The sequence below is a fragment of the Bos javanicus genome, chromosome 13, assembly GCF_032452875.1.
Source record: "Bos javanicus breed banteng chromosome 13, ARS-OSU_banteng_1.0, whole genome shotgun sequence".
NCBI classification, from domain to species: domain Eukaryota; kingdom Metazoa; phylum Chordata; class Mammalia; order Artiodactyla; family Bovidae; genus Bos; species Bos javanicus.
Window position 1 is genome coordinate 56096175 of NC_083880.1, and position 13695 is coordinate 56109869.

General features: G+C 41.8%; 1 long non-coding RNA gene across 1 annotated transcript in view; it reads right to left on the bottom strand.

Moving 5' to 3' along the window:
• Nucleotides 1-9990, bottom strand: part of LOC133259457 (uncharacterized) — a 28692-nt gene extending 18702 nt beyond the window's left edge. The window contains exons 1-2 of the long non-coding RNA XR_009740400.1: nt 8702-9990; nt 5299-5493 (exon numbers count right to left, since the gene is read on the bottom strand). This is a non-coding gene — a long non-coding RNA (uncharacterized LOC133259457). The remainder of the gene's footprint in view (nt 1-5298; nt 5494-8701) is intronic.
• Nucleotides 9991-13695: the final 3705 nt, after the last annotated feature.

Sequence of the window (13695 nt, forward strand, 5' to 3'; positions counted from 1 at the left end):
AAAGTGTCCAGACCCTGAACTTCTTTTTCCACACCTAACTTCACCATGTCTCTTATGTATCTTCTAGGACTGAACTTTAAATAAAATAAAATTAATGCCCTGTTTGAAGGATATTGCCACAATAAGCCTCCCGCTACTAACTGATCAAGGCTGAGGAATTGCTAAGAACTTTTATGATTGCCAGAAGGCTAGTCAGTGTTGAGATAAGAGTTGCTGAGACCATCTTCTCTTTTAGATATTTGACTTCACTTTAGCTGTGTTTTCTAAGGAAATTTTAATAGGTTTTGTTGGTGATTTATTTTTTCCTTTGTACAGTGTTTGAAAATCCTGCCTAAAAATCTGAGTCTGCAATGTACTTACCATCTGCTCAACTTGGAGTGTGTACATTTCATCTTGAGCTTCAAGAGGACACCTGCCTCCCTTTAAGCTGCTGGTCAGTCCTAGGGTTTGATGGACATTTACAGAAACAGATGCGAGCCTTCTTAGCAGAAATGGCCCTGGGCACAGACTGGCTCCTGTGTCAAGGTGAGCCACCCACTGTGATTGCAGCGGGCACCACCCGGAGTGACACACCCCAGCTCCCCCACAAACTGGTCATGCATGGCAAAGAAAACTAACTGAAAAAATAAGGGTAGAAATAAGTCTCAGGAAACCTCACTGTATTCCTATTGAAACATCATAACCTCTTTGAAAAGACAAAAATTTTCATATTCAGTCAATCATCCCCACTCCACAATCAAATTCCAAACACAATGGAATCGAAAGGAGAAGATGGAATTATTTATAGCATTGACTAGAAATATATTCTCTTGTTCTGAGCATAGATACAGAATCCAAGATCAAATATCAGCAAACTGAATGCTGGTACGTAAGAGCGTGGACATACACATGCCCCCACACGTACACTCTATGAATCATAAGACAGGTGTTCATCTACCATTTGTTGTTTTAATATAAAGGAACATAAGAATTCAATTCAACTTAGTAGCACATTTTTAAAAAACAGTCATATCAACAGATATAGGTAATATAATTCAATATACAAAGATGAGTTTTTAAAAAACAGGCAAATTAGGAATAAAAGCAAATACCCTTAACACAATAAAACCCCAAGCAAATACAGACTGTTTTGAAATGATTACAGCCAAGGTCAAGGCAAAATTCCCTCCTCATTATTTATTAAGTAAAAATAAAAACCCATGGAGGAATTAGTTCAGGGTCAAACAAACTAGCCACTGGAACAAAATAGGAAGTCCAGGTATAAAAACAGTCATAGGGGCAGTGGCATGAGATGGAGTGCCCTGTATAAGTTGGGGAGAAGTGATGGGCATTCTATTAACATAAATGGCACCAGCATCTTCACCTTCCTGGCTGACAAATGGACTATTACATCCTTACTTTTCATCATACCCAAACGTCAATTCAAAGTTGACTATAAACTTAAATGTGAAGTGAAACCATTTCAAGCAAAACAAAGCAATCCCGTTAGGTAAATGGTAGCAGACTATTTAATGATTTTGAATGGAGACAAATTTCTTGATTTGGACTAAAAAGGCACAGACCACCACCAAAACAAATGCTACCACATTTCATTACATTTAAATTTAAAGTATCTGTCAAATGTAAAATACCTTAAGTAAAACAAAGACAGACACATTCTGGAATTATGTGCTAATAGTTTGTTAAATGATGGGGGAGAAATATCTGAGTATGAAGAGAAAGGTACTAAGAGTCAGAAGAAGAACAAAACAAACAACCGATGGAAAACAGACAGTCCATAGAAGAGGAAATCTAGAGCAGTAGACACAGAAAAAGATGCAGACTCACTAGTAACTAAAAATGTACATATTAAGACCGCAGAGATGCTCTTTATCATTCATCCATCAGAAGCGGAACTTCTGTCCTCTGCTGGGGGACAGGGTGGCTGGAGGAGGAGAACCAACTGGTGACATCTGTAAGGGATACTCCACCATCCAAGTATTTCATAAATTCAACTCCTAGGGACATAGCTCATAATATAGTCTATGCCCATCTCTTTGGCCCTTTTCCCAGCACTAATTCTAGGGACAAATGGCTGGGTCTGGGTTACTTAGAACAACCCTGACCATGGCAGGCTTTGAATCGTGGGCATCAGTCTAAGAGAGGGGGTCTTGAGTGAATCCTCTGAGAAGTGTCCACTGCAGACCTGACTCTGAGATGTTTACTCTGAGTACTTGCCAGGCCCCACATTCTCCCTGTTTCCCCTCCTTCCAGTTTCTCCAGGGACTGGTTTTATGATTTTCAACAGGAAAGAGCAGGGATCATCAGCCTGGAGCTGTGGAGCCGACGGTTATTAATTACAAATGAAACAATTACAAAAATATTCACAGGATACAAGGTTATATGTTATTACACTGATTAAATAAAAGGCTACTCTCCAAATCCACAGTAAACATCAATATTTTTGCTTCCCTTTCACTGTTAAGTACTTTTTCCCCCTTATCTTTAACCTCAACATTATTAAAAGTGCACCAGGAATCTATTTAAAAAATCTCACTGTGACATTTCTGCAGTAAAAAAAAATGACCTTACCATTTTACGGGTGCTGCAATCATTTGGCAGCATACAACATTTTTTTTCCTCCCCCAGTAAATCAACGTTCTAGAAAATGCTCGTTTAAAACTCTTTATTCGATTGTCATTTGTAAGTGGGCCAGTGCTTCCAATCACAGAGAATGAAGAATGGCTAAATTGCAGACAATTTCCATGCTCAGGTGTCTTGCAAACTGTCTTTCATCTTGATCATGCCTCACATTTCATTTCCAAGGTGAGCTGAAACCTTCGCTGGGCTCAGAACTGTGTCTTAAGAGCCGAGGGTACAAGAGAATCCACAAGCTAATGAACAGAGTTGAAAAGTGACTATGTCACTGCAGGCATAAATCAAACTTTTTTTCCCAAGTGATTTGTGTTCAGCTTGTTCTTTCCTCATATTGCCTCTCAAATAATAGAAATAGAGTGTGTGGAATCCTTTTGTCTGTATCAGAAAGCCACAAATGATGGCCCCGCACCCGTCTATCAACTGGCGGGAGCGAAGATGGGAACCATGGTTGCACTGGTGTCACAGCTTCTGCTGTTGGTGACGGTGATGGTGAAGTTCATGAAGATGAGGATGACAATGGTGGTGATGCTGATCAGTGTTTATAAAACCTGCAGCATCTGCATATTTGGGGTTGAAAGCTTTTCTAGATACCCTGCTGATCACTCTGTTCACCTATTTCCCTTAATCCTCACAAGAGCCATATGAAGTAAATCTTCCTATTATTACCACCATTAGGAGTCGTAGTAATACCTCCACTAAATGGATAAGAAAAGTAGGCTCGGTGAATGGACACACCCACTCACCTGATTAGGGTTAGCTGTTTTGCAGAAATCCAGAGGGGAAAGAAGGATCAGGCCAGTGTAACTGCAGAATGGGCCTTTGTTAACAAAAACATGCTTTAAATTTCTCATAAAATTTCCCCTTTATAGGAGACACACCAATCATCATTTCTCTCACATGTTCAATATTAAATCAACACTTAAGGAATGCAGATCAAGCCTTTACCCTCAAGGTACATTGGCCATCTGATGCTCAGAGCTGACTCATTGGAAAAGACACTGATGCCGGGAAAGATTGAGGGCAGGAGGAAAAGGGGGCGACCATGGATGAGATGGTTGGATGGCATCCCAAACTCAATGGACATGAGTTTGCACAAACTCTGGGAGATAGTGAAGGACAGGGAAGCCTGGTGTGAGGCAGTCCAAGGGGTTGCAGGGGTGGACATGGCTTAGGGACTCAACAGCAACCACAAGAGGCATGGTGGGTAACTCTGCTTTTAGCATCAGCCCTGCCAGCACAGAACTCACTGGTAGAAGCAGTGCATTAAAAAATCTGCTGCTGACATGGATAAATGCAAATCTAGGGGCTGTAGACTCCACCCTGTGCCCACAGCTGAGAGGCCCAGGGAAGACACCAGACTCTGCACCAGCCAAAGTCTGCCTCCTGGACAGAAAATTGGGAAGGTGAGACCAAGGAGGCTTAAAGAGGCTGGTCACAGAGCTTCAGCGCTTGGGCCACCTCCCTGGCCAGCCAGTACCACACACCTACAGGATCTTATGGCAGAGGGAGAAGTCAAGAAGGAAGCAGAGAGGGGGACCCTGGGGCCATGGGGTGTGCAGTGGGGACTTCCTGATCTTCCACTGCCAGTCCGTGGGGCTTGACTGGAGACTGTCTGATCTTTAAACAACCTTCCTCCCTTTTCCTGAACTAGTTAGGGTGGAATTCCATTTTGTCTAGCTCAACAGTCTTAGAAAAAAGTCTGTTATTGTGGATATACTGCCTAAAAATTTCAGTATATGCATTTTTGAAGTTGAACTAAAATTATTCCTTTGGAAATAGTTTTCCTTTTACCTCAGTGATTCTCTTAACTTTGGTTGAGAAAGGTTCTCCCCTGAAATAAATGCTACATTAGACATTTCAGGAAAAACGATGGGCACACCCCCCATTCTGCAGCCTGCGGTCTACTTGGAGGAGACAGATGGGTAGACAAGGACCAGAGGTGATGTGGAGCTCGCCTGTGGGTTGGTGTGGGCCTTGGACACCAGATGCCTGGGCACCTGAGTGATGCCCAGGTAGAAACCACACCCAAAGGTCCTGGAGAGACAGTCTGATGCCCTCTAAACAAACAAAGAGTCCACATAGCATGCCTGAAACACATTAGAAACTTTTTCCAGATCAGCCTTGGATACAATCAAGTCAATAGGAATAATCAAGAACTCACACCAGGAAGTGTTTCAATAAAGTGTGTTTGGCCATCACATCAGAGCTGACTATCCCCTCCGGAACCTCTCTGGTTTCGGGTCTCCACTTAAACCCCATCTTGTCACAGAGGCAATTCCTGACCAACCGTGAGCACACACAGCATCCTTCTCCACCCATACACTCATGCTCTAGCCCTTGGCCCCACCTATTTTTTTCTTCTAAGCATCTATCATGCCTGTGTGCTTGCATGGTTCCCCTCTTCCAGAATGTCAGCTCCCTGGAAACCTGGGCTTCTCAGACCTGGATGCTGTGTCTACAAGCCCCGAGAACCCTGCCTGGTGCCTAATGGGCTTTCTACAAATACCGGTTGAGTCAATAAATTAATCTTAAAGAAAACATGATTGTAGACCCACCAACAACAGTCAAACTCCAACAACAAGCCAGCAACCCTACACCACCAATGTAACAACAGCACATAAGACATGCCTCAGCCGACATGGTTCATGGTGGTGACTTTACCTGATCTGCAGGATGGCCCCGTGAGTGGGTAGGAGGGTCCTCATTTCCAGGTGAGCCAATGGAAGCTCCTCAGGGTGACATGAGTGACCCACTCAGCACCTCTCAGACTCCGCAGTGTGGTCTGTGGCAGGAACAAGATTCCCTTCCAGGTCCGTTTAATTCCAAAGCACGAGTCTGTAGCTCTCCCTTCTCCACCTGCGGAAGGTAGAGTTCAAGAGGTTTAATAGGTTTTCGCGATTTCCGGAATGGTTTCCACAGATCTAATTGATTTTGTGTCTCCATCCCTTCCTGTACAAAGGCCTCAGGGTTCCAGGTGTCCTCAGGTTCTGGGGACACCCCCTAGGGATCTCCAGAGGACACCCCCTGCCTCTCTCCACCAGCATTTGAAGCAGCAGCCACTCATGAACACCAGACTCCACTGGAGGTGCTATTTCCATAGGAAATGGGTTTAACGGGCATCGTTCCACATCTGTGCTTTTAAACAGTGGACTGAAGTCTGCACTGAGATTTGATTGGATTCACATTTCTGCAACACAGTTCCCAGACCCATCATACGAAACCCAGGTGTTCATGCTTCTGATCTCTTTGTATGTTGGGTTTTCTTAGCAACACACTCCAAAGACCCTAAAGATATGGGAAATGTCACTAAATTCTTTCCCCTTTATGCTAGTTAGTTAGGGTATTATTTTCTCTTTTAAAAAAACAAACAGAAAGCCAACAACTCATTATTTCAAATGGAATTTGAAAAAATGTGATTTCTGAGAAAGGTTTTTGTTGTGGTTTAGTTTTTGCCTCAAGGGACACGGAGGTGCTAATTCTCCACCCCGGCTATCCTCGCATCCCGCATCCCCCGAGCCGGGGTTAAAGTTCCTTCTGCCTCCATTCCCTTCCCACCCACGTGTGGTGCCCTTCCCCGACAGACATATAGGCGCCTCATGGTGACCCTTCACTTCAGTCTGACTATCTAAGGAACTTTCCAGGCTTTAATAGCTGACTACTTCTCATCACTCAATTAACCTTTTATTGGTTAAGGTTTTCTCACCCAATATTCCAGATTTACTTTCCTCCCTGGAGAGCGTGTAGGCACAGTAGTACTAATGGTATGACCATATGTTCAAAAGAAATAGCTTATTAGAAGCATTGTTGCCTGAGAAACACAGGCTGATATGTTTTTCCACTCAATTATACTTTTCCATAAATATAATTTCAACTTGGTTTTCTCCTAGGCTTAAATACAAAATAACCATCTAACTTGCCTGATGCACTTTCAGAATCAAAATAGTAAACTATATAATTTTTTTTTGGTTTGTTTTCCATATTATGACCTGCCACCTGAGGATAGGTCCCCCTAGGCTAATGAGCATGAAGCTTACAATCCTTTAAAATACCTTGGCACACAAATATTGTTTGTGGGAATGTAAAATGGTGCAGCCACTCAGGAAAAATATTTGGTAATTTCTCATAAAACCGACTATGCAACTACCATACACCCCAGCAACTGCAGTCTTGAATATTTTCCCCAAGAAAATGAACACTCATATGCATATAAAATCCTGTGCATGAGTGTTCATAACAGCTTTACATATATCATCCCCAAAGTGGAAACAATTGAGATGCCTTTCAGTGGATAAATAATTAAACAAATGAGGTCCATCCACATGGATGCGCACACAAGAATTAAGAGAAAGCTCGAGGGAATTAAGTGAAAAAAAGTCAATGCCAAGAGATAAGACTCCATATTCTATTTATACAAGGTTCTTGAGACAACAGCGATTAGAAATGGAAATGGAACTGGTTGTTTCTGGGGATAGAAAGAAGGGGAGAAGGTTTGAAAGGACGAAGGAGAGAATTTTGTGCTGATGGAAATGTTCTGAATTTTGACTGTGTCAATGCCTCCATTTTGACAGTGAGTTTACTATATTTTGCAAGATGTTACTGAAGGGTAGCAGAATACGGCACTCCAAAACATGCCACTTTGGTAAAGAGATTATTTTGAACTGAAGGCAGCTGAGAAGCAGCAGATACAATAAAGGCTCTCTGTCCTCTTTTATTTCCCTAAAAGCAGGACATACATTTATAAAGATGCACCCCCCATCATCTAGGAAGGACAGAAAACAATGACCAGAGGCCACTCGAGACTATTATCTGCCCAGAGATGGCAGCAGGGGAATGTACATAACCAACATTAGCATATATATCTTTTCTTCCACTAGTTCTCTTATATATTTATTAATGCATGCATGCATGCTAAGTCATTACAGTCATGTCCAACTCTTTGTGACCCTTTGGACTGCAGCCCTCTAGGCTCCTCTGTCCATGGGATTCTACAGTAAAGAATACTGGAATGGGTTGCCATACCCTCCTCCAGGGGCTCTTCCTGACCCAGGGATTGAACCCGTGTCTCTTACGTCATCTAATTGACTCTTTACCACTAGCGCCACCTGGGAAGCCATATATTTATTAATATTTTCCTACAATTTTCTGCACTTAGAAATTCAAATTCCTTTTTCCTTTGTCTTGACACTTCTTTACAAAGTGTATTCTGTTGTTAAGATGCTATAGAAACCCAATTCTAACCACCTTTTAGAGTTACTTTCCACTGATTACTCCCCTGGGTATGTGCCGTGCACATGTTAATAAGCTTCTGTTTGTTTTTCTCTTGTTAATCTGTCTTTTATTGTTCTAATTTGCAGCATCCCAGCCAAGGAACCCAAGATAGATAGAGGAAAAAGATGTTTTTCTCCTAGTTACAACTAGGGAAATCTGGACAAAGGGTATGCAGAATCTCTTACATTACAATTTCCTACAATTGTATGTGGATCCACAATTACCTTAATATAAAATTACAAACACATTGGCAAATTTTTCTCTAAATGGCAATGTTAAATTTTCTTACCAGACAACAGTTTAAAAGCCAAACTGTAAGACTAAGTCCAACAGCTTAATTTCTGAGAATCAAATAGTCATTTATCTACAAAAGAAACTTCCAAAACCTGCCCTTAAAAGTGATGACAAGTTCTAACTAGAGATAAAAAAAAAAAGTTCTTTCTTGATAGTTCCACTTCTTTTCAACTCTGCTCTGGGCCAAGTAACCACTGAGGTTAATTCAGATTAGGTGTTAATGTTTGATCCGAAGTCAGGTGTTACCTCTTCTAGCTACTCTTTGCATTTCATTGGAAAGTTTAAAGTTATCCCAAGGGGAGTTTTAGGGGAAGCACAGACAGGTGGGGACATTTTTTTGATGCCCCTCCAGCCCACAGAGATGACCCCCTTGGCTACCAACCACCTGACACTGTCCTGTCTGAACTCAGGATTGCTGACATCCAGGCAAGGTTGGACCAGCTGGCTGCCTGGCCAAGGGTCTTGCTGAGGTGCAGTGGGCTCTGCTTCCTCTGTGACTCACATTTAAGTCTGTAACGGAGTTTTTCTCCTGGCAAGGCTGCTGTCTTCATTCCTGCCTCGTCTGCTGGGCGTTCGATCTTGAGGATCAGGTTGGAAGTTGATGCTTTGATTGTCTTTGATGTTTTCAAAGGCAGGAAAGGCTGTCATCTTTTCAAGTGGCACTCAGCTCTAGGTAAAGAATGTTTCTGATTTCTGGAGTGTCTATCAGAGGCAATTATACCCTGATTGACCCGTTTGCCATTCAAATGTCTCCTAACACTTGCTCCCATGTTGGGAGTGAAGATCTTATTTCTATTCTTCTACTCAAGCCTGCCTGCTTTGAGAGTTCACCAGAGTTCTAAACTTTGGGGATGAAAAGCACCAGATGGTTGGTATTTTTTTTCTGCACAGCTGACATTTTTCAAAATCAATATTTTAAGCCCAACACAGAGAACACAGAATCTTGTCTTTATTTCAAAACAGGTATGAAAAATAGCCAATCTGCATAGATACAGTGACAAGTGCTAGATATTCAAAGACAGAAAGAGACGTGGCTCTTGCCCATGAAGAATTTACAGTCTGGATGTGTGGTAGGGTGGGGTGGGGCAGTGAGGGTCCCGAACATGAACATTATGACACACAATGGGCACACAGAGTGTTGTGGTCGCTGTGTTCCCATGTCCTTGACACTTAGAGGTATTAACTTCAAGGGTGCCTTCACCCAGGCAAATGATACTCCTCTTAAAAATTAATTTGTCATTGATTATTAATCAGGATCGGAGAATGCAATGGCACCCCACTCCAGTACTCTTGCCTGGGAAATCCCATGGACCGAGGAGCCTGGTAGGCTGCAGTCCATGGGGTCGCTAAGAGTCGGACACGACTGAGCAACTTCACTTTCACTTTTCACTTTCATGCATTGGAGAAGGAAATGGCAACCCACTCCAGTGTCCTTGCCTGGAGAATCCCAGGGAGGCGGGGCCTCGTGGGCTGCTGTCTATGGGGTTGCACTGAGTCGGACACGACTGAAGCAACTTAGCAGCAGCAGCAGCATTAATCAGGATATACTTTTCTCCCACACCCATATGATTTTATTGCCTGCTTTCCCTCTGGGGCATTTCCTCTTTCATTACTGGTTTTTTGTGTGTGTAATTTTAAAATTCTCTATTGTGGAGTAGCTCCAATGCACTAAGACCTAGAGTTTTAACCTCCCTGCACATTCAGATTTGGAAGGACAAGAAATGTTGATAAGATGTTACTAACAAGACCACTCTCCCCCTGTCATTTATTTTCCTTCTCTCTCTAGGAGTAACCAGGGTCCTGATGTTTAAAGACAGTTTCCTCCGTATGCTTCTTTTTCTATTTTTTACATATGTATGTTGGAGAAGGCAATGGCAACCCACTCCAGTACTCTTGCCTGGAAAATCCCATGGACGGAGGAGCCTGGTGGGCTGCAGTCCATGGGGTCCCGAAGAGTCGGACATGACTGAGCGACATCACTTTCACTTTTCAAAGTGACATGACAATCACTTTTCATTGTCATGCATTGGAGAAGGAAATGGCAACCCACTCCAGTGTTCTTGCCTGGAGAATCCCAGGGACGGCAGAACCTGGTGGGCTGCCGTCTATGGGGTCACACAGAGTCGGACACGACTGAAGCGACACAGCAGCATGTATGTATGTATCCATCACATGTAGTTTGTATGTTTTATTTGTAACTAAAATAAAGTGTATCAGATTGTTTATAACCATTTGAAGTTTGCTTTTTCTCCCACACCACCTTATGCTTTTGATGTTTTTTAGATGGATCAATATTTATACCAAATCGCTTCAGTCTCTAAAGCAAAGGTTGGCAAACTTTCTGTTCAAGGATAGAAGGTATGTATGGAAGACTTTGTGGCCATAGGGAGCTTGCTGATGTCTGCTCTGCAGTATTCCATTGCAGACCAGAATTTGTATACATTTCCTTATTATTTTTTAAAAATCGCTCTCAATATTTTATATTATTAAAAAATGCATCACTAAACCTACGAACACACTGTCTTCTTGTGCAAGTGTAAAGAGGTGGAGGGTATTTATCTGGAAATTGTTTGTTTGACTTTCCTTTCCATGAACTGTGAGAGCAGCTCTATCCACAGTAGATGGCATGTCAGCAGAAAAATGAATATCATTGGTTTTATACCAGCCAGTGCAATCAGGACAAGAAAAAGAAACATTTTTTTAAGGTGTTGAGATGTCAGGGGTAATTTGTAACCATAGTGATACAGAGATTATGCTGAAGGATTTAATCCTTCCATCATTCCTTCAGTGAGGATCTGCAAATGTAAAACTGGTAGTTTCTTTATGTCTGAAAAGTTCTTTATCCACCCTCATCCTCAAACAAAGGTGTATCTGGGTACACATTGATAGAAACTTATGATTTCACAATTGGAAGCTTTCTTTGTCTTCTAGCTTACCGTGTGCTTGATGAAAAACATGTAGTACCTAATTGTTATTTCTTTTAAAATATTTTCTCTATGATTGCTTTTGAGATTTCCTTAGTTTCTTTGGCATCCTGCTGTCTCCGCACAATACGATTAATTGACATTTATATTATTTATGAGCCTGTCAGTGTGTAGATTCTTGTTCTTTGACTCTGGCAATTTCTGAAGCACACACTCTGATTATTGCCTCTCCTGCAATCTCTTTATTGCCCTAGCTGAAAATCCTACTGGATGTATTTTTGAACCTACTCAATTTACCCTACTGGTCTCATAACGTCTGCCTCTTCTTTTTTCATCTCTATAAATCCCTGTAGTGCATTCTGGGAAATTGTCTAATTTGGGTGGCTTATGAAGAAGGTGGAAATTAAATGCCAATAATAAGAACATTGGAGGTTTAGGAAGGAATGATCAGAGTTAAAGAGTTCTGAGGTCTATATGCTCTTTGAAAGGGTAATATACACATTAATTAATTGTAGACTTTGAAGGTTAAATATCCAATGTTAAATCTTTAAGGGTTACTAATAAAAGAATAGAAATAGAAGGCAAATCTGATGAAAGGTTAAAAATCAAAAAGAAAATGAAGATTAGTCCATCAAACACCATAGGAAGGAGAAAAGTCATCAAGACATTATGATCATATAAACTTACCCAAATATTTCAAAAACCACAATAATTAAATATAGATTATATTGTTTAGTCAAGTAAGCAATTTTCAGACTGCATTAAAAAATCCAACCAATTTATCTTTACAAAGATAAATTTAAAATGTAAGGCCCCCCCAAAATTCAAAGTAAAAGGATTTAAAAACATACACCATACAAAGACTATTCAAAAGAAAAAGACTAAGGTAGCATAAATCTGACACAATGGGCTTTGGGGTAAAAGAGGTTATTAGGGATGAAAGGTTATAACATCTTGAGAAATGTGATTCACCAGAAACACCATACACACACAATCCTGAACTTGTAGCCCCAGACAGCATAACTTCAAAATGAATTAAAAAATAATATAGACAGAAAACTGAGAGGATGACAAATCAGCAATGATGATGAGAAAAGCAATGCAGGTTTCCATAAGTGATAGAAAAAACAATAAATGAAAAGGATATAGACGGGTGTCAATTAGTGGAAACTAGATCCATGAACCCAACAATTAAATACTTTCTTTCCAAGCACCCTGTGTATATTCTAAGACACAAAGCAAGTCCTCACAGATACCAAAAAAATCAACTTAGTGCACCCCAGAGAGTTGAGTTTTCACAGCTAGCATGAGGTAGGATTCTACTAAAAGAGATAGGGCTTCTCTGGTAGCTCAGTGGTCAAGAATCCGCCTGCCAATGCAGAAGACATGGGTTCGACCCCTGATTTGGGAAGATCCCACATCCTGTGGAGCAACTGAGCCCAGGCACCACAACTACTGAAGCCTGTGTGCCCTGGAGCCTGTGCTCTGTCTGCGACAAGAGAAGCCACAGCGATGAGAAGCCCGCACACCACATCTAGAGAGTAGTCCCTGCTCTCTGCGACTTAGAGAAAAGCCTGCACAGCAACAAAGACACAGCCCAGCCAAAAACAAATGAATAAACAAAATTATTTTTTTAAAAAGAGATAAAATATTTAGCACAAAGCCTGACATGTAAGGTTAAATGACTATTATTTTGTCATAAATATTATTCTTAAATAGCCTCAACTTACAGATCTTCCTTATTTCTCTGTTTGTAGTCACCTTTCTTGACTTTTCAGAATAGGCAAATCAATCTATCAGCCAGTCAACTATTGCGTGAGTTGGAATTTCCATAACAGAGTTGAGAACGGTGTTTAAAACTCAGATACAGAGCACTCATTTTATGTATCAGGACGCTGTACAGCAAGGGATGGTCTCTCCCCATCTCGGACATTTTCCCCCTAACAGTGTTGAGAGCTGAATTTCTCATTTTTTCACTCTCATCCTGGATTCTACTGGGTTCTGCTTCCTGATCTCTTGCTAAAATATCCAGAAGCTTGAGAGGCTGCTGAACAAGAAAACTGTCTAAGGTGCCACTGCCTCTGGTTTTACAGATGATGTTCTTTCAGAGGCAGCTTTTCGAGTCCTGGTTTCTGTGTGTTGGGGCTTCACTCCTGGTCCATGAGCACTGATTCAGGCTCCTTGGAGACTGCTCTGGAGCCAGGTGAGGACCCAGCTCTCCTCTCCTTCAATTTGGAGGCTGACCTCCAACCATCCAGACAGCCCGTCCTGAACATCCCACAGAACCTCCCTGTGGAACGGCCAGTGTTTCTAAGGCAATGCTGTGCTTCAGCTCAGGCATCAGTAAATTGCTGGATCTCATGTAATTTCATCAGGTGCACACACCTTTTTTCACTACCCAGGCTCTGTGTCTCTAGACACTGGGCTGTGGTCCAGCTCTCAGTTTCACTTACATGGTTCCCTGTGCACTGCTGTTGTCCAGTCACTTAGTCATGTCCGACTCTTTACAACCCCATAGACTGCAGCATGCCAGGCTCCTCTGTCCTCTACTCTTTCCCAGAGTTTGCTCAAA